Source organism: Geotrypetes seraphini, chromosome 7 (genome assembly GCF_902459505.1).
Source record: "Geotrypetes seraphini chromosome 7, aGeoSer1.1, whole genome shotgun sequence".
NCBI lineage: Eukaryota > Metazoa > Chordata > Amphibia > Gymnophiona > Dermophiidae > Geotrypetes > Geotrypetes seraphini.
The window spans coordinates 143,229,651-143,251,310 of NC_047090.1; the positions used below are offsets into that span (position 1 = coordinate 143,229,651).

Genomic DNA, 21,660 nt, shown 5'->3' on the forward strand with positions numbered 1-21,660 from the left:
ATAACTGGTGATAGCAATAGGCACATGCGCAGAATAAACACATACACACTAAAAAAAAACCCTAAATTGAAGATTGGCAGGAGGGATGCCCACTCCCTCCTGCCACCCCAACCCCAGCAGTGAAAGAGATACCCACTCCTTCCCGCCGTTAAGCAATGCCCTCCCCCCTGATGCCCCCCTCTGTCAGTGGGAGTCACTTCCACTACCACGCAACCGCCTTGCTTCTGATGACCCCCCTCCCCCTTAAGTTATTTACGATGGCTGGCCAGAAGGATTCTTACTCCCTCCAGCCTGGTGGCTGAAGGGAGTAATAATAATAATAATAACTTTATTTTTATATACTGCAATACCACAAACAGTTTATCATAAACAAGGGGGTGGGGGCTGCGAGTCGTCGGAGTCATGGGGGGTGTCAGGGGGTTGCATGGCGGCAGGAAGGAGTGGGCATCTCTCCTGCTGCTGGAGGATGTTGTAGGGGTGGCATTGCTTGGTGGCATGAGGGAGTGGGGCATCTCTCTCACTACTGGGGTGGGGGTATTATGGGGGATGTTGCTTGGTGTTGGGAGGAAGTAAGCATCTCTTTCTCTGCTGGGAGGTGTCAAGGGGGGTGTTGCTTGGCCAGTGGAAGGGAGTGGGCATCTCTCAATGTTGGGAGTGTTGGGGGACGTTGTTGGCATCAGGAGGAGTGGGCATCTCTCCCGCATGTGCAAATGCCTTCTCACCCGACATAGGCTTGCAGCTCCTTGGTTCTTAGTTTTCTGCAGAGCTAAGATGTCGTGTCTCTGAACGTTGTTCAGTTTTTGCCATTTTGTCTTCCTGCTCACACTTTTTTTATTTTTCTTTTAAACATTCCTTCTCAACATAAGAATTTCATCATAACTTTTGCACCCTTATTCTAGCTAGAAGGTATGTGGCAAGATTTATTTATTTATTTATTTAGCCCTCCCTCCCAAAGGAGCCCAGAACGGTTACAAAGGTACATTCACAGTATAGAAGGACAAAATTATTGAAAGACATTTTTGGCAGACATAGCTTAGAAGAATTTGCAGCATTCATAGAAGATATTACATGGCATATTATAGATTTAGGTTAGCATTCACTGTACTCACAGAACTTAACATAATTGTACTAAAGTTTTAGGGTTGTAAGCGAGTACATGATTGGTGGTTGGCAGTTTAGGTCCCGTTAATAGTGTCGGTCATTATGGAGCTCGTGAGTAGCGTTAGACATTAAGGAGCTGGATTTGTGAAGAGGAAGGTTTTCACGGCTTTCCTGAAGTTCCATAGATTGTCTAGCAATCTAATGGATGTGGGGATGATGTGCCAGAATCTGGGTATAAACTGTGAATAAGAGCATTTGCGGGCTGTTTCAGTTTTGAGTGAACGACCAGGTGGTAGTGTGAGCCGTCTCTCTGTTTGAGATCTGTAGTAATGTTCTGAAACAGGGATAATATTAGCACACAGATATTGTGAGGCCCTGTGTAAGAAGTATGAATCATTCCTCATTCCCTCTTCACACATTAACCCTTATCTTATCTAAGCTGTCCTTATTTGGAAAGGATATCAGCTGACAGGCATTTCATTGCATACGTGCAAAGACTCAGGTTCTGTCCACATGTTAATCAGGCCCTTGTCTAAGTGTTGAGTTGGAGGATGATCACGAGGTAAAGGGAGGGTGATCACGAGGTAAAAGCATGTACCTTTCTTTGTATCCACCAATGTAAAAGCAAGTACCTTTGTACCCACCAATCATTAGGTGTGTAAACGAGGGAGTTACTATGATGTCATTAGCTTAGAATCACAATAAAAGGGACTCTGAGCTAGCCCCTGGCAGCGCCTCCATCCTGACTCTTAGACTGTGTGTGTGTGTTTACTGTGTTCCATTCCTACAGAGATCTCAGTGATCTGTTTGGGACATAAATTTGTAGTTTTGATGCCATGTAGTTTGGTGTCAGCTTGTGGAAGGTCTTGAAGGCGAGGACCAGGGCTTTAAAGGCGCAGCGTTTTTGGATAGGTAACCAATGCATTGATGTTAGTACTGGGGTGACATGGTCTCAGAAGCCTAGGTTTTTCAGGAGGTGAATGGCTGCATTTTGTATACCTTGGAGGTGGGAGAGGCTTTTTGTGGGTAAGCCCACTAGTAGTGCATTGCAGTAGTCTAAACGGGATAATACAAATGCATGTAGTAGTTGGGCAAAATCGGTTTCTGAAAAGTAAGGACGGATGCACTTCAGTTGACGGAGGTAGTAAAAGGATGAAGACACTAAGTTTGATAAGTGATTTGAGAGTGATAGATTTGAGTCCAGGATCACTCCTAGGCTGCGGACGTTATCTTTAAGAACATAAGAAGTTGCCCCCGCTGAGTCAGACCAGAGGTCCATCTTGCTCAGCGGTCCGCTCCCGCGGCGGCCCATCAGGCCTAGTGCCTGAACAGTGGTCCCTGATTAATTTTGTAACTTACCTCTAATCCCATCCCTATAATCTACCTCTACTCTTATCTGTATCCCTCAATCCCTTTAGCTGTAAGTATGTCATTTCCCCAGGAAAAGGATGGGCGGGGGTATGTGCAGGTGTCTTTGTGTATCCAAAGGAGTTCTGTCTTTGAGGCATTAAGTTGTAGTTTATTTGCAGTCATCCAGTTCTTTATTTCAGTTAGGCAGCTATGGAGTTTTATGATCTGTGTGTCTTTGTGTTGGCCTAAGAGAAGGTAGAGGTGTATAACATCTGCGAATGAGTGGATTTTGATTTGGTATTTTGCTGCGATTTCAAGTACTGGTCTGACAGAGATTGAAGAGGAGTGGGGATAACAATGCACCTTGGGGCACTCCGTAGAGGAGTGGTTTTGGCTCACATAAGGAGTATCCTAATAGTATTCTCTGCGATCTTTCATTAAGGAAGGAAGAGAGCCAAGCTAGATATCGTTGATTCCAATAGATTGTAGTCTGGATAGAAGAAGTGAGTGATCAATAGTGTCAAAGGCAGCACTTAGGTCTAATAGTACTTAGGTCTAAAAGCGTCTTTCCCCATATCTAGAATTTTCCAGCAGTCATCTACTATGTCTAGTAGTACTGTTTCTGTGCTGTGGTGTTTCCTAAATCCTGATTGGAAGATGGAGAGACTGGCATTTGTTTCTATGAAGTCTCTTAGCTGTGTGAGCACTATCTTTTTTTCAAGTATTTTTGAGATTAAAGGAAGGTTTGAGACTGGTCTATAGCTGCTTAGATTTTCCGGGTCCATGGTGGATATTTTTTTAGAACTGGTCTCACTACAGCAGATTTCCAACACTGTGGTATTATGCCTGATTTTAGGGACTCGTTTAGTAAGGGTAGGATGGAGGACAAGAAGATTTCTTTGGTAGCTAGAAGTGTTGTGGATGGGCATGGGTCTCTAAGATTGAAGTTGTGGGATGTAGGGAATCTATTGAATTTTTCAGATCATCTATGGTAACTGGTTTGAAGTTGTGTAGGGTTTCTCTCTTTGTTAGGTTGTCCTGTTGAGAGGATGTTGGGCTGTTTGGCAGAGCTTTGGCCTCCACGTCTAGGGTGTATCTTGTAATGGAAGAAGGTAGAGAGGGATTCGCTGTTTAAGTTTGTTTTTGCATCCTGAGGTGATCCTTGAGAGGAGGAGAACAAGTTTTTCGACAGCGAAAAGATGGCATTTGATCTACATGGGAACTTAGATATTAGATTTGTGAAATGTTCCTTTTTCCTTTCGAGTATCGCTAATTTGTATTGTTTCAGAAGGCTTTTCCAGGTGGACTTGTCCTCAGTGCTGTGTGTTCTGCACCAAATTCTTTCTGCTTTCCTAACTTTCCTTTTTAGTCCTCTCAGACTTTCTGTGAACCATGGTGATGTGAACAATCTTGCATTTGTTTTGGCATCTTTGGCTTTTGCTAATTTCTCAAAGAGTGATTTTACATAGTCTAATGAATTGACTATGGGACCTGTATTTAGGTCTAGTTTGGAAATGCCAAAGGACAAAGCATGAAGGTTTACTGACTTTGGTTTCGAGTGTAGTTGTTTTTTGTGATGAAGGATTTTTTTCTGTTGTTTTGCTCTTAATTTGTAGTTTGAAGGTGATTATGTGGTGGTTAGTCCAAGGGACCTGAAGGATTGTTATTGGGGTAGATTTATTATCATTTTGTGGGCCTTTTAAGATGAAGATCAAGTCTAAAGTGTTTCCAAAAGAGTGAGTAGGGGAGTGGACTTGTTGGATTAATTCGAGATCTGACAGCGATTTGGCAAATTCTCTTTACACCCCAGTGAGTTTTGGATAATCTGCAAAGTTAAAGTTTCCTAAGATAATGATTTGATTGTGATTTACTGACAGGTTGCTTATTATAGCTAGTAGATTATCAAGCGCAGATATTGGGGAGGAGGGGGTTCTGTAGATTAGGATGAATATGGTTTTTCTATCATGACCTATTGAGAAAATGAGACCATCTAGGTCTTTTAATGAGATGGAATTTATATGGCGCGGGTTTAATTTGGATTTTGTGATAGCTGCCACCCCTCCCCCTCTTCTTTCTGGGCGGGAGCATGCCAGTGCTTGGTAACCTGGAGGGGACAGAGTGCACCCAGGGTGGCTCCGTCGTTATCTTTTAGCCATGTTTCTGTCACTAACAGGAGGTCCCATCTATTGTCTGTTATGGCATCTAATAGGATAAGGTCTTTGCCGTTTACTGATCTGGCGTTTATTAGAGCTGTTGTAATTGAGTTTGTTTTGCGTATGTCTGTATTTGTTGGAATTTTTATGAGGTTAGGGGTTCTGGCTGGAGTTTCCTTTGTGTTTAGGCGGTTTGTCAGGCCTCCATATTGGCCCTGGCCTGTGATCACAGGGATGTGGAGTGCCATTATGGGAAGTATGAGAGTGACGGCTGTGAGATGGCTCGGTATGTTTGACTGACCAAGGTTTCTGTGGTGGGAATTGGACATGGTTTGAGCCTGGTTCTGCTTTGCCTGTCCAGAGGGCCCTTTGGCGTAGGCCACCTATGAGACAAGCCCTACCTGTTTGGCAGCTCTTTAAAGGGCTGTACGAAGATGGCTCTCTCAGGGAAGAAAAAGGCAGGGCTTCCCACTGAAGAAATTCACCTGAAGGGATGCTTTCGGTGCAGTGAGGGGACGATTGGCCTACCTTCCTTCACTATGCTAAAGATGGCTGCCCGCTGAAAATCAAAGCCCTTTAAAGGGCTGCAAGAAGCTGGCTTGGGGAAGAAGGGGGCGGGGCATCCCGCCGAAGAATTCACCTGGAGAGATGCTCTTGGTGCAGTGAGGGGACGATTGGCTTCCCTTCCCTCACTGTGCTGAAAATGGCTATCCACTGAAAATCAAAGCTTATACTTATGATGCTTTAGCTGATGCTCTGGAAGATAATTCTATGTCAGTGGCCATGAAACATCTCACATGGCTAAGAGACTCAGATATAGATATCAATTTTCAGGACAGATTAGCTAAAATTCCCTGCTTAAGAAATGAGCTTTTTTGGTGACTCTATTGAAAATACTACACAAAAGCTCACTGACCATGAGAAACATTGGGATGCTTTGGTTAAATCCAAGCCTAAGCCTTCAATTTCTAGATCTTTTAAGCCTTTTTCTTCATATTTATTTATTTAGATTTCTATCCCGTTCTCCCAGAACGGATTACAAGTAGACATTCACAATTGTTTGAAAACAGACTAGTCATGACAACAAATAGGTTACAGTAGACAATAACAGAGCTTATTGTAGAGACCAGACTGGTCATAGCAAAGAGTACTAGGAGAAGTATATTGAGGAGGCAGTTTTTAATGGCCGGATTGGCGGAAGAGGAAGGTCTTTACTGCTCTGCGGAAGCTCATTAGTGAGTCTAGCGACCTGATCTGTGTGGGTAGTCGGTTCAAAGACATTTTTCTTCAAAACCAGTTGCTACTCCTAGACTGCAGCAGAAAAAGCAACAGCGCTCTCAGAAAGCTCAATCAGCAGCTCCTTCAAAGCCTGCTCAGTCATCTTGACAAGCTTCTAGAGAGCATATCCACTGTTCCTCTTTCCCGGCCTCTTCACCAACCAATCGGAGGTCGGCTACAATTGTATTATCACTGTTGGAAATTAATAACTACAGACCTCTGGTTTCTAAAAGTCGTTTGAGAGAGATACTCTTCACTTCATCACTATGCCTCCAGATCATCCTCCAAGAGAGTCTTCTTTCAACCCTCAGCAGACATCCCTTCTTCTTCGAGAGATAGAATCTCTTCTTCTTCTCAATTCAATAGAAGAGGTTCCACCTCTCTAGAGGAATCGGGGATTTTGATCCCGGTATTTCCTCTTTGCACTCAAGGTCACTGGTCTTCCCAGGACCAGCTTTGCCATATCAATCTCTTAGAACTCAGAGTGATCCACAATGCTCTCAAAACTTTTCAGCACATTGTGAACAACCACATCCTCCTAATCCGCATGGACAATCAGGTTGCAATGTATTATATAAACAAGCAAGGAGGCATGGGTTCTTTCCTTCTTTGTCAAGAGGCCCAAAAGATTTGGAACTGGGTGATTGCTCACAACATATTTTTGAAAGCAGTATATATTCAAGGGGAACAGAATTCTCTCGCAGACAAGACTCAACAGGTTTCTTCAGCCACACAAGTGGATGCTCAACTCTGCAGTTCTGCATTGCATATTCTCTCTTTGGGGGATTCCTCAGATAGACCTGTTTGTGTCCCCCCCTAACACAAGCTGCCCTAATTTTGCTCTAGGTAGTACGCTCTCCAACATCTGGAAACAGATGCGTTTCTTCTGGATTGGACACACAAGTTTCTTTATGTGTTTCCTCCAATCCCTCTCATCCTTAAGATGCTTGTCAAGCTCAAACAAGAATTGGCCCCCATGATTCTTATAGCTCCTTGGGGGCCCAGGCAACCCTGGTTCTCCCTTCTACTTCAGCTCATTGTCAAGGAAACAATCTTTCTTCAAATTTTTCCATCTCTTCTCACGCAGAGTCACGGATCTCTTCTGCATCCCAGTGTTCAGTTGTTACACCTGACAGCTTGGTACCTCTTGGGCTGACATTGGCTGGGGTGCATCTTTCCCATCCTGTCAGACCTATCTTAGAAGCATCAAGAAAACCATCTACATAGCAGTGTTACCAGCAGAAATGGACACGGTTTTCTACTTGGTGTACTCTTCATCATCATGATCCACCTCTATATCTGCATTGGATTATCTTCTACATTTATCCAATTCAGGCCTCAAGACCACTTTGATTGAAGTTCATCTTGGTGCTATCAATACTTTTCACAGCCTAGTTGATGGCAAACCTGCTCATCCGCTTGTGTCCAAATTCATGAAAGGACTTTTCAATGTCAAATCACCTCCAATATGAAGCCTCCTTTTGAATCAATGTCTTCGGCTCATCTAAAATACCTCACTTTGGAAGTGGTTTTTTTCACCTCCCTTACCTCTGCTCGAAGAGTAAGTAAACTTCAAGGACTGGTGGCAGATCTACTGTTCAGCGTTTCATCATGACATTGTTGTGCTTCGCACTCATCCGAAGTTCCTTCCAATCAATCTATCGTACTTTCCTAAGCCTCATTCTCATCCTGGAGAAATGGCTCTTCGTACTCTCAACTGCAAACAAGCCTTGGCTTACTATTTACAGAGAACTCAGCCACATAGAGCATTTCCTCAACTTTTCGTCTCCTTTGATCCTTTTTTTTTTGTTTAATATAGTTTTATTGCGAAGCAAACACACAGACAGTGCAAACACAGTCAAGCAATTATCCAAAAAAGATGGTATATGGGAAAGCAACAAAACAGTACACAATACAAATCTTAAAGTACAGAGAATACAAAAGAGCAGAGAAGGAGGACTAGCACATCCAACCATAGAAGCTCCACCCGAGAAAAAGGGGGGAGAGATTGAAACCCAACAAAGTGACAGCCGTAAAACAACTAACTCAAGAAAGAAAAGACAGAGAGAGATAGGAGATATGTACACAGTCAGCGAGCCCACTTCTCAGTTTTTGTTTAAAACTACCCTTAAACCCTACTACAGAAAGACAGAAACCCCCCCCCAGCCCTCCAAACTCCCTCCCCAGCGACTGGAGAAATATAAATAGAGCAGTGTCACAAAGGGTTAACCTCAGCTAGGACCCATTCCCATAGAAACCCATACAGCTGAGGGGACCCCACCAAACTCCCCCCCACACCACGCAGCTCCCAGTGTGCTATTTCTCGAAGGGACCGTTTCCAACTCAGAAGCTCCAGGACCGCCCCATCCATCCACACACGGAGCACTCCCCGCTTGGCCACAAGGATAGCAAAATAAAGGAAACGCCAATGGTCCTCTCCCAACCACTTTGTCTCTCAGCTCTGCATCATGAGCCAGAACCAGAATCCCGTATGACCACTGGAGCGGCACCCCCAGGATCTGTACAAAAAAATCCAGCACCCCATTCCAATAAGTGCCCAGAGCGGGACACTCAATGAGCATATGCAATAGGGTTCCAGGTAGGCGCCCACATTTCACGCAATCAACGGAGTCCCAGAGACCCGCCCGTACCCCCTTCAGCCTAGTAAAGTAAGTGCGATGGAGCAATTTAAATTGAAGCTCTTGCAAAGAGACATTACGTGCCCCCCAGGAAATATTAGAGAAACAGGTGTGGAGCACCCTAGGAGAAATCTCCTCCTCCAAGTCCAGTGACCAGCTAGAGGCCAGAGAGATCAACTGATTATCCGCCCTCTCCGCCCTTGCTGTCCCATACCAAAAAGACAGGGAATTGAGCTCAGTGGATAAGGACAAAAAAATTTGATCCACTTTCAGAAAATGATTGCTCCCTGGCTGGCTCCGAAGCTTGGCTAGATAATAATGATGCAACCGTAGGTAGGCAAAAAAAGGCATATGAGGCAGGTCCCAGGGGGTGCGGAGCAATTCAAACGAAGAAAAATGGGGAGACAGAGAATCCGAATATGGCACAAGACCCAAACAGAGACGCTGGCCAAACCGCTTCCCAACACCCCCTGAAGCCCCTACCCCAGGCAGAAAATCAGGGCTCTGACCAAGCTGCTGGAAGGCCCAATTGCTGTGCCCCTTTCCAATCCGTAAGTGCCTCCAGGACAACGCTTTCCTCAAGGGAGTCAACCACAATGAATAGACCCCCAGGCAAGACAGGCCAGCGCCGTATAAGGAGCCGTCAAAGAGTCAAAAAGCCCCGCCGGAGCAAAGCGAGACCCAATGGTAAAGAGCTTGTGGATCCAGTGCATGAGAGCAGTGACATTGTATAGGCGAAGATCCGGCAAGGCCAACCCTCCTCTATCTCGGTGTTGGGTAAGCTTCCACCAGCCGATCCGCGCTCGCTTATGATGCCAAATAAACGACCCAATAAAAGACCGGTAAGAACATTCATCAGTGCGACGAATCCAAAGGGGGATCATTTGTAAAGGGTAAAGCAGCTTAGGGAGCAAAACCATTTTCACAAGGGCAATTCTACCTGCCAAGGAGAGGGACAAATCCCCCCATCGAGTGCAATAATCCTTCAAAAGTTGCAATTTATCCAAAATGTTGCATTTATAAACATGAGACCAGTCCGCACTAAGGCAGATTCCCAGATATTTGAGTTCCCCCCGTGCCCAGCGAAACGAAAAAGCCAGATCCTGGTGAGAAGCACAAAGGGAAGAAACAGATATAGCCTCCGATTTACCAAAATTGATACAGAGACCTGAGAAGGCGCCAAAAGTCTCAATGAGAGTGGTCAGGCGAGGAATCATCTCCCTGGCATTGCCCACAAAAAGCAACATATCATCAGCAAAGAGCGTAATTTTACATTCCTCGGGGCCCACCCGAATTCCGGTGATACCCGAGTTATTCCTGATTTTATGGGCCAGAGGTTCTAAAGACAAAATAAAAGCGGGGATAGCGGGCAGCCCTGTCGCGTGCCCCGATATAACCGAAATGATTCAGTACGTTGCTTGTTGATAAGCAGTTGGGCATAGGAGCAGTATACACACTAACAATCCATTGATGAAACGGACCCACAATACCAAACTGTTGCATCACCCAAAATAAATAAGACCAGGTCACCTTGTCGAAGGCTTTCTCAGCATCCAAACTGGCTAGTAGAGCATCTCCCGCTTTGTTCTTACCCTCTTGAAGCGCTACTAAAGCCCTCAGAATATTGGAGGAGGCAAAGCGCCCGGGCACGAAACCGACCTGATTAGCATGACCCAAGAGAGGGACCACGTGGGCCAACCGGCCTGCTAGAATAGCCATGAGGATTTTCATGTCCTGATTTAGCAAAGAAATAGGCCAATGAGAGCCCACCAGATCAGGATCTCAGCCTGGTTTCGGTAGGACCACCACATGGGACCGGAAATATGTGACCGGTAGATTGCATATCAGCATACATAGCCACCAGAGTCGGTCCTATCTGGGGTTTCAAGATTTTGTAAAACTCAGGGCCCATACCATCAGGTCCGGGGGCCTTTGCCAGTTTCAATCTCCCCACAGCATCCATAACCTCTTTACATGAAATAGGGGCATTAAGCAACTGTAGGTGAGAGTCCAATACCTGAGGAAGGGCAAGGTCGTGAAAGAAAGAATCACGTGCTGCCATATCATAAGGGCCAATAATATAAAGCTCCTTGTAAAAGCGAACAAATTGATCCTGGATCGCTTTCTCATCCGTGTGGATAGTTTGAGGACCCTCCTGGATGCGAGAAACTCATGTCGCCTTACGGAACGGCCGTACCAAATTTTCCAGTAATTTACGAGCCTTATTACCCCACTGGTATAACCGAAATTTATAAACATCGATATGAGTCAAGGCCCTGGCAGTCAACAAAGCATCAATCCTTTTACGAACGGCCTGATACGCAGCACGGGATTCCGCAGAAGGCTGTGCAAGGAGGTCACCCTTACATAGACGCAGTTGTCAAGTGAGTGACACCAATTCTGCATCTCGCTGGCGGCGTTGATGGACCGTATACGTGATAATCCTACCTCTTAGGTACACTTTCGCGGCCTCCCAAAATACAGTGTTGGACACCTTCTCTCCCTTATAGGTGGCACAGTATGTAGCCCATTCATTAGTGAGATAAGTGTGGAACTTCTTGTCCAGATAAAGAGTGGGATTGAGGCGCCAGATACAGTCAGGAGCGTGGTTGTGCCATTTCAAAATAAGATTAACAGCAGAATGATCACTAAAGGGGACCTCAACTATGCATGTTCGTACCTCTCACCCAACCGAACGGGACGAAAGTAAAATATGTTTAAATTTGTTTATTGATTTTACAATAAAAGCAGAAATTCACAAGTCAAACAATTATCATCCCCCCTCCCTCCCCCTCCCTCATCCCAACACCCCATCCCCCCAACTCCCTTCTACAACAACAAGTATCCTCCAGCATACAATATATTACGGGTTCAATAGGTTGCTTCGGGCTCTATGAGTCAACGTTAACCAAAAAGGTTCCCAAATAGTACAAAATGTTTGACCTCCGGGAGATTCCAGGGAAGTCAAAGACATGCGCTCCAGTGATGCTTGTCGAAGCATTAGAATTCTCCAAAATGATACCGTTGGTGGGTCTGCAGTTATCCAATTATGCAGTATGGTTTTTTTTCCCATAAGGAAAGTCCGGGCCAAAAAGCCTCGAAAACCCTTCGGGGGCCCCCGGGGAAGTAAGTCCATCGTAAACAACAGTTCCGGACGACTAACATATCCTCGGTGCCACATGGAAGCAATATGCAACTGCAGTTGTATCCAGAAGTCCTGTACCAATGGGCATGTCCAAAACTGGTGACCCAATGTTGCTCTTGGTTGGGCACATTTAATGCAAGCATCTGTTGTGCTAAGTTTTGCACGATACAGATAGGTTGGAGATCGGTACAGTCGTAAGTAGAATTTATAGTTCGTTTCAATAAGGGTCGATTGCAAGGTTATAGTTTGAATGGATTTAAGACCCTGTTGAATGTGTTGGCCGGTCACCTCACACTGCAAGTCCTCTGACCAGCGGGCCGCGTATACTTCATAGGGAATGGACCCCAGACTTTCACGCAGATAGCGTAGGTGGAATTTCAATGGAATATGAGTCTGCGCCGTTAAACATAACGCTTCCGAAATCTTCTCCTGATTATGGTTTGTGAGCCCTGCCGATGGGAGAGAGCGAATATAAGATGTCATCTGGACATACGCCAACCAGTCCCGAGGTGTCCAATGATATTCAGTCTGCATCACCAGGAATGGTGGAACTGTGCCCTGTGCAGTCACCACCTGAGAAATATATTGCAGATTAGATGTTCTCCACACCGATACCGGAAATTTGGAAGTCCCAGGTGGAAAATCCATATTGTCCAGGAAAGGAAGGTAAGCTGTAGCTGTGGGGTCAATCTTTAGCATTTTACATAAACGTCTCCACATTTGGCGTAACGGTTGAAAAAGAAATTTTCCAACTGGTGGAGGTCTTCCAGGGAGATGTAATGTGTGCAACAAGTAACTGAAGTGGTATGGGGAACAGAGGACTAGTTCCGAAGGAGTAGCCGAAAAGTGGCTGGTCCCCCGGAACCAATCACTCAGGTGTCTCATTTGGCACGCCCAAGAGAACAGTCTTATACTATGAAGGCCCAGTCCCCCCTGGACCCTAGGAAGCATCAAAATGGACAATGAAATCCTAGCCTTTTTGCCATTCCACAAATAAGAAGTTAAGTATCTCCCCACCTCCTTCTCATGTTTAGAGGACAGTAATATAGGGAGCATTTGAAATATGTATAGCCACTGGGGCAAGAGCACCATATTATATAAAGCAATTTTCCCCATTAGTGATAGAGGAAAATCCCTCCAAGTTATCAATTTCTGACGAGTAAGAGTCAAGAGTGGTAGGACGTTCTCTGAATATAAGTTGGTGATGTCCATTGGTATTATAATACCTAGGTATGTCAAGGAAGTGGTTGCCCATTTTAGAGGAAAGGGCCCCCTCCACCTAGCTGGGAGTTCTCGAGACAGAGGAAGTACCAAGGATTTTTGAAAGTTGAGTATCAATCCGGAATATAAACTAAATTCGTCTAAGATGGATAACGCTCTGTTTAGAGAAGCCTGAGGGTCAGCTAAGGTCAACAACATATCGTCAGCGTATGCCAAGACACGTAATTGCGATCCCCCTTCCGGAAGACCCAATATCCCATCGTCTCTCTGCAGTGTTCGCAGAAAGGGATCCAGATAGAGCAGAAATAACAAAGGAGAGAGAGGACTACCCTGTCTCGTCCCTCGTGCAATCTGGAAAGATGTCGTTCTCGTACCATTCACCAAAATGCTAGCAGTTGGTGATGTATATAATAATCTAACCATATCATAAAACCAACCGGTAAAACCCATGTACGAAAGTACAGAAAATAGGTAATTCCAGTTGACCTTATCAAAGGCTTTTGCCGCATCTAAGCTTACCAATATGCCATCTGTATGTGTTACTTGAGCTCTGTGAATGGCCGTCAATAATCTTCGAACGTTGAGGACCGAGTGGCGTTGCTTGACAAAGCCAACCTGCTCCGACACGATCAATTGAGGTAGCAATGTGGCCAGTCGATTGGCTAGTACCTTATCCAATATTTTAATATCTACATTAAGTAGAGAAATTGGCCTATATGATTCTATATCTGTTTCTCGTTTCCCTGGTTTTGGAATTAATGTTATGTATGCGTGATTAGCTCCCTCCGGAAATGCTCCCTCCTCCTCTGCCGCTTGATAGTATGCCTCCAGGGGTCCACAAAGTTGTGTGAGTAAAAGTTTATAAAATTCCGGGGGATATCCATCAGGGCCCGGGGATGTTCGGTTCTTTAATTGTTTCACCGCTAATTGTATTTCCTTCCCCTGTATTGGTCTATTTAAGGAAGTACGCATGGGAGAGGACAATCTGGGCATCCCCGCGTCCTCCAAAAAGTCCCCAGCCTTTGGTCCCTGGTCACCCTCCACCGAGGAGTAGAAATGTTTATAATATCGTAAAAAACTGTCAGATATTTCCCCTGTGCCAGTCACCTTCGTTCCATCTGGCAAATGCAAACAGGGAATATATCTATCAGACCTCCTTGATTTGGTGAGGGAAGCGAGTAACCTGCCCGGTTTGTTCCCATATCTATAGTATTTGTGTTGTGTATAATATAAGTATTTTTTAGTTCGCTCATGAAGAAGGGCATTTAGGGCAACCTGGGCTGAAATCAATTGTTCATTAGAACGTGGTGTAGGATGTGCTAAATGTTGTTTTTTAAGGGTCTTGTATTGCCGCTCAAGGCAGATAATGCCCCTTGCCACTCGTTTTCTGTAAGCCACTACATAAGATATGATATCTCCTCGAAGGACTGACTTGGCCGCCTCCCAGAATAGGAGAGGAGTCTCCCTATGCTGAGCATTAAAGCGAAGGTAGTCCTCCCACTTCTCCGTCAGGTATTTTATAAAGTCTGGATTATCGATTAAGTAAGATGGGAAACGCCACCCACCGGAAACATGGGATGTCTCTTTAAGTATATCCATCCATATCGGGCAATGGTCCGATATGGAAAGCGGACCAATTTCTGAGGTTGCAATCCGAGAGAATAAAAGTGAGGACACTAAGATGTAATCTATTCTGGAAAAGGATTGATGAGCACGAGATTGGTGTGTAAAGTCCCTCTCCCGTGGATGTAATAATCTCCAAGGATCTACCAAGTCCAGAATGTCACATAAGTATGGTAGGCCCTTGTGTGAATTTGAACTTTGACTCATGCCTGGACCCGTACGATCCTGCTCTGGGTCCATGACCTGATTGAAATCACCCAGGATTAGTAATTGGTTCTTAGGGTCACGTTGCCCCAATTTAACCAGGTCTTGGAAAAATTTGTGATCATATTGGTTTGGGCCATAAACAATTAGAATGTTTAGTACCTGGTCCGACATGGTCACCTTACATAGTAACGATCTTCCTTGTGAGTCTGCATATAATTGTTCCACCCTTCCCTGAAATCCTCTTCGCACCAAGAGGGCCACTCCAGCATGTTTAGTAGTGGCAGAGGCAGAGAAAATCTGACCCACCCATCCCCTTTGTAGTTTTGCATGCTCGGTCCTATTTAATCGTGTCTCCTGTAGGCAGGCAAGATCTGCTTTATGGTGCTTTAGTCTGCTTAGGATCTTAGCCCGTTTCACTGGAGAAGTTATACCCCCAACGTTCCAGGACAATATTCTGAACGTCCTACCACTCATCTGAACCAGAGAAACAAACCTGTCTCAACCGTGTTTCCTGAAGATCCCCAGGCGCCCAGCCTTCGCCTGAGGAACCATCAGAGCTGATATATGTATATAACCCGTATAAATTCCCAAGTTTTATTTGCCAGTTCACATTGGAGGATATATCACAAAATACACACTTCCCAACATACAAACCCCATCCCTCCCTTCCCAAAATCCCCCCCATCCCCCCATATACCCCCTGTTCCCGAACATCCCCCCCCAAACAGTAACCCATCCTGCAGCACAAGGATACAGGAAGGAGGAGCACGTCTCTGATGCATGGAAACCCGTTCCCCTCTTCGCTAGATGTAAAGGAAAACACATGTCAGGAAAAACAGCGCAAACCATAATCTGCCTAGGTAAGTCCCCTAGTGTATGTGGACCTTATATCCAAGATCAGGTTGTTGTTGATGGCCCCGGGGTCCCCATTCTGTTAATGAATTCCCCGGCCAACACATCCGAGTCAAACACATGCCATTTACCCTCTAACTGAATTTTCAGTATAGCTGGATAGAGAAATAGGAAGCGACATTTGAGATCTGCCAGTTTCCTACAGAGAGGATAAAATACTTTCCTTTTGTCAGTCAATGCAGCAGAGTAGTCCTGGCCAATTCGAATGGGAATAGAGTCATAGTTCAAGTTGTCTTTTTTAAGGCGAAATTCCTTCAGTATCTCCGTTTTGTGTCTATAATTGTGAAGTTTCCCAATCACTACTCTGGGTCTCTGCTCATTCCCTGCTCTGGGACCCACACGGTGGACCCGTTCAAAGCGTGCTGGGCCCAGGGCAGCTGGCATAGGCAATTCACTGGCTAGCCATGTTTCCAGCACAGTTAATAGTGAAGAGTCAGTGATCGTCTCAGGGAACCCCATAAATCTCAAATTCCCCCTTCGGGACCGATTTTCCAGATCCTCCAGCTTGGCTTGTTGCTGATCCAATTGCTCTTTCATGCGTGCCACGTCCGTTGTTAGAACGCGGGCCTCGTCTTCTGTTGTGGATACCCGGTCCTCCAGCGCTGTCACCCTCACTGAATGATCCTCCATTATATTTTCTATTTTTGTCAGTTGTGCGGACAATTGTTCCATGCTAGGAGATATCGCTTGGGTGATCAAAGTTTTCAACTCTGCCAGCGTCTCCGGCGTGAATTGTCGCAGCACGCCGCCAGAGGGATCCGCCATCTTGTCTTCTGTGGGTTTACCTTTTTCTTTGTCTTTCTTCGCCGATTTTGAAGACATAGCTGGGGGATTTGTGGTCAAATATTTGTCCATATGTTTCCCCAACTGAATTCGCCGAAAATCGCGTTTTAATTTGCGCCGTTCGTTCCGTTTTTACAAGTCGGAGGGGAACGAGCTCCGGAGCCGGTTAAGCTGCGTGCACGCCGACTCACTGCATCACGTGGTCTATACGAAAGTAAAATATAATCCAGCTGGGAATGCGAATGGTGCACCCCAGAGTAAAAAATGAAGTCCACTTCGCTGGGGTGGATAACACGCCAGGTGTCCACGAGACCAAGTTCTCCTAGCAAGAAATTCACTCCAATCTTCTTATTATCACTCTGCACCACCCGGGGAGGCTTGCAATCTGTGGACGGATCACTAGTTACATTGAAGTCCCCGGCAACAATGAGTTCGTAATTCGGCAGAGCCAGCAGAAGAGCAAGAATCCCTGAGAAAAAAGAATGAGAGTACACATTAGGCCCATAGATATTGCACAAAAATACAGGGTGATCCTAGAGGGTGCCAGCCCTTATGATATATCGGCCATGTGGGTCAGTGACGATCTTATGAGGGACAGCTACCACTCCCTTATGAATAAGAAGAGCCACTCCCCGTTGTCTGGCATTGTAAGAGGAATACGCAGCTTCACCCACCCAATCCCTCACCAGCTTCCAGTGTTCACTGGCGGTGAGGTGCGCCTCCTGCAAAAATGCCACAGATGCCCTCTCTCATTTCAGGAAGGACAGGACCTTTTTGCATTTAATGGGTGAATGGAGACCATCCACATTGAGGGTAATACAAGCTAGGTCAATCTGAAAGATGTACAGCACAGAAATTCCCCCGCAGGCTTCCCAGTTGAGCCTCCAGGGGAAAGGGAAGAACAGCCCCAGTTGCTGAGGGAAGCCAACCCATATCCAACCCCCCACCTATTCAGCCTTCCATCCCCCCACCCCAAACATAACTCACCACAACAACACACAACCCACTCTCATTCACCCTGCCACCCAATCCCCAGAGCAACCCTCCCGAACCCAACCACCGTAAAAAAAAAAAAAAAAAAAAAAAAGAAGCGCCTGCTCCCAACCTCCCCCATTCCCAGTTAAAGAAGAAAAAAAGAAACTCACATGGTAGGCAATAAGAAGGACAGTCCACAAACCCAAGAGGAGGAATGCCCCCCCAAAATAGAGCGCAAGTAGCATCCAAACAAACAAAAAAAAAAGAGCAACAGAACATCAAAATAACAATGCAAACAATCCCACTGGTCGATTAGGGTTGCAAAGAAGGAAAAGGGCAAAGAGAAGACATCAGGGCCCCCTGTCCCATCCCCCAGAGCCACGGTGAGAGCCCCCCCAGAAAGAACATAAGGAGATTGAAAGAGTCACCACCAGAGTCCAACTGGCAAACCCCTGTAGTGCAGAGTTCAAAAGTCAGGGAGGTCTCCAGTACGCGCACCAGGGGGGGACTGGGAAAATCCCAGTAAGACACACACCAGGCCATCAAGGTAGAGAATGGAACCAGAAGCATCTTCAGAGAAATCTGTGCCAGGGCTCCACAGACAGACTCCGTCAGGGCCAAGTCCAGCGGCCCGCTCAATCCCCAAGCGATACCAGCAAAACAAGGTGGAATAGAGTGGGGTGGACAAACTAATACAGGCCAAGATGGTGTCCAGGCAGACAAATCATAGCTCCCCCCTTACTCAGGGCCGCAACAACGGCACCGCACTGGAGTCAAGAAGGCTCTGTTCCCCGCAGGCTCTCCGTGTAGGATTTGAGAGCCTCCAGCATGTCGCAAACACAGGGCCCGGAAGCTGCCTGAATGCAGACCCTGGCGGGAAACAGGACCGTGAAGCGGACGCCACGGTTCCGCAGTTCGGAATAGTAAGGGGCCAGAGCACAGCGGCTAGCAGCCACCGCTGGCGAGTAGTCATTAAAGAGCAGGATCTTCATGCCCTCATATTCCAATGAGCCTACCTTATGATAAAGTGCCAGAATCCGATCTTTGGTGGCTGCGTTCAGGAACCGGGCAATGACGGGACGAGGTAGGGTGTCTCCCTGGCGCAGGCTTCCAGTACGGTGAACACGCTCCACAACTGCCCGCTCACCTGCTGATTCAGGACACACGTGCAGAGACAACCATTGTTCCACAAACCACCAGAGGTCTGCCTCCTTGACGCTCTCCGGCAACCCAAGGACCCTCAGGTTGTTCTGGCGGCCGCGGTTCTCTTGGTCTTCCAGACGTGCCCGGAGGTCAGAGCACTGAGCTTCCAAGGCGGTCAGGCGGCCGGCATCCTAGGTATGGTGATCCTCCTGAGCTGAGACCCTCTGCTCCAGATGAGAAATCTGGGTCCCATGACGCTCTACACAGTCTTTTATCTCAACCACCGACACCTGAAACTTATTAAGTTTGTCTTCAATCAGCTTCGATAGGTGCCGCGTCAGCTCCCTTAATGTGCCCTCTTGGAGGGCTATGGTAGTGTGCAGCGGGGTATTCTCCAACGCCATTTTGGGAGATATTGTGGTCTGTTTGTATTTTGGCAGCCGCGGGGCCTTGGTGGGCATAACACCACTCAGATTTGTTCCACCGCTGATCAGCACACCCTCTAGTACCCCTTGAGTTCTGGTATCCGATGCACATTGATTGGAGTTAAGTTGAGCACTGCATGTGGGAGATAACAGCCCAAATATGCAGGGGAAGGTCGGAGCTCAGGCAGAGAGCTACCCGCTCAGCAGCGCATCATCATGTGACCCCCGTCTCCTTTGATCCTAACAAGTTGGGACGTCCTTTATCCAAGAGAACTATATCTACATGGTTAGCGGCTTGCATCGCTTTCTGCTATGCTTAGGCTGGACTGCAACTGGGGAGTTCCATCACAGCCCACAAAGTCCAAGCTATGGCAGCTTCAGTTGCTTTCCTCCGCTCAACAGCTATTGATGAATTCTGTAAAGCTGATACTTGGTCCTCAGTTCATACATTCACATCTCACTACTGTCTGGAATCTTATTCCAGTCGGGATGGTCATTTCGGCCAAGGAGTATTACAAAATTTATTTTCTTAATGGTCAATACTGCCTCCATCCCATTCTAGTAAGCTAGAGAGTCCCACATGTGAGAATATACCACCTGCTTGTCCAGGGACAAAGCTTATGCTGATTAAACAATATAAGTAATTAAAACTGGAAAACTTTAAGGATTAAGAAGAGAGAACCTCAGAACTGATTAAGCATTTCTAATTGGATCATTAATATAAGGAACAACTGGCCTGGTCAAGCCTACAGATTACTACTCAAGGAGATATTGGGACTTTAATTGACTCATCATCAAGTTAAGTGAGCTTCATTAGGCCTGAATGGCTTCAAAACTTAACATCATTAAGAACCTTGAAGATTGATTGATGGACTCTACTTTAAAGCTTTAGATAGTACCTGTAGCTTTTCCCAGCCTATGATTTTATTAGTAGCACTTTGCACTTTGTATTACATGTTATTGTAGATTTTAAATGTAGATGAAATAAATTGTGTTAGTTTTTAGGATATGAATTGAATTAAAGAAATCAATAAATTAAATATTTAATTAATTTTGTGTTATGGTATAGTATTTTAATGAATTGAATATTAGTAATTGACTATATTTACCCTACTTTGCATAGTTGTTACTCACAGATACTTGACAGATTTTTAAGGCCTTAATCATCTAAGTCTGACCTCATTTCAGCTGTTTCATTTCAACATTGAAAAGCTTCTATTTTGTTATTCTGCTAATTATTTTCTACTATTGTTTTACTTTGTTCTCTATTATTGCAAAATTAAGGGGCCCTTTTACTAAGGCTTAGCACAGGCGAATGTCCATTAGCATGCATTAAATGCTACGCATCCTATTTTGTATCTGTGAGCCACATTGTACTTAGTGCATCCTAGTGTTGCCCAATTCAAGAAAAAAAATTTTAGATTCGATTCAGCCTATTGAATCAAATTTTCGATTAGATTTTCCTGCCCAATTGGGTGTTTTTTTCATACATCCTGGTGGGTTTATTTTATAGCCTCTTCACCCCTTTTATAGACTTTTCACCCCCTTTGACCTTTCCACTGGTGCTGTGGTGTAAACAAAATAAACAAACACAAAAGACTTTTCCTCTCTCTGTTAAATCCTAGCTCACGTTCACAGTCTAACACCAACTCTGGCAGGATACACATTTAAATCTGACATGTAATCATAAAACAGAAAATAAAATGATTTTTTTTACCTTTTGCTCTCTGGTCATTATTCAAATCATGTTGGTCCCAGGCTCTGGTTGTCTTCTGATAACTTGCTCACTTTCTTCTTTCTTCGTGCTTACCATCCATCTTCCATCTCTGTCCTCCCCTTCCGTTTCCCTTCCCTCCCCCAGAGGTCTGGCATCTTCCCTTTTTTTCATCTCCATCCATGCAGCTACAGCGATGGACCCCACCATCCCCAGATCCACCATCTCTCCTTTTCTCAACTACCCTTTCATCTAGCATCTCTCCCTCCTTCCCCACCACCCCAGGGTCAACCAGCTCTTCCCAACTACCCTCCTATCCAGTATCTCTATCCCCCCCTCGGCCTAACTTAAAACATCTCCAGGGGGTCCCACGGTCCGGGCATCTCTTCCCCTCCTGTCCCTCTCCCTCTGTTCCCCTCACCTTCCCGGTCTCCTTTCACTCTTCTTGTTCAGAGGGGCCCCAGCGTGGTAATCATTCTCACAAGCTGCCAGCGCTGCCCTGAAGCTTTCCCTGTGCTGCAATCCGCCCTTTCCCTGACTCAATTTCCTATTTCTGCCTGGGTAGATCACTGCAGAGGTAAACCTTCAGGGCAGCGCCGGCAGCTTATGAGAATGGCTGCCCCTCTGGGGCCTCTCCAATCAAGTCTGGGAAGGGAGGGAGAGGGACAGAAGGGGAAGAGATCCCTGGATGGACCGCACATTAGCCTTGGTCACGTGAGGTCCCCAAATTATTGGGGGTGCTCATGCATCCACAGAGCTGGTGCCTATGTTGCCAGGTACTTGTTGGCCATTATTGGCAACATGATACTGGGCTTGAGGGACCTACGGTCTGTCCCAGTATGGCAACTCCTATGTTCTTATGGTATATAATAAGAAAGTATCAGAGCTTCCAAGTTACCCAGCTGCAGGGTGGAGATTGTAAATCAGTCCTGTCTTTCTGATGCTTTATAGGATTGGCTGCACTGATGTCAAAGGACCAAATCATACACTG

At 45.8% G+C, this 21,660-nt stretch overlaps 1 protein-coding gene across 5 annotated transcripts in view; it reads left to right on the forward strand.

The window, feature by feature from the left end:
* Positions 1-21,660, forward strand: part of KIAA0586 (KIAA0586 ortholog) — a 397,462-nt gene that overhangs the window by 60,611 nt on the left and 315,191 nt on the right. The window lies entirely within an intron of this gene.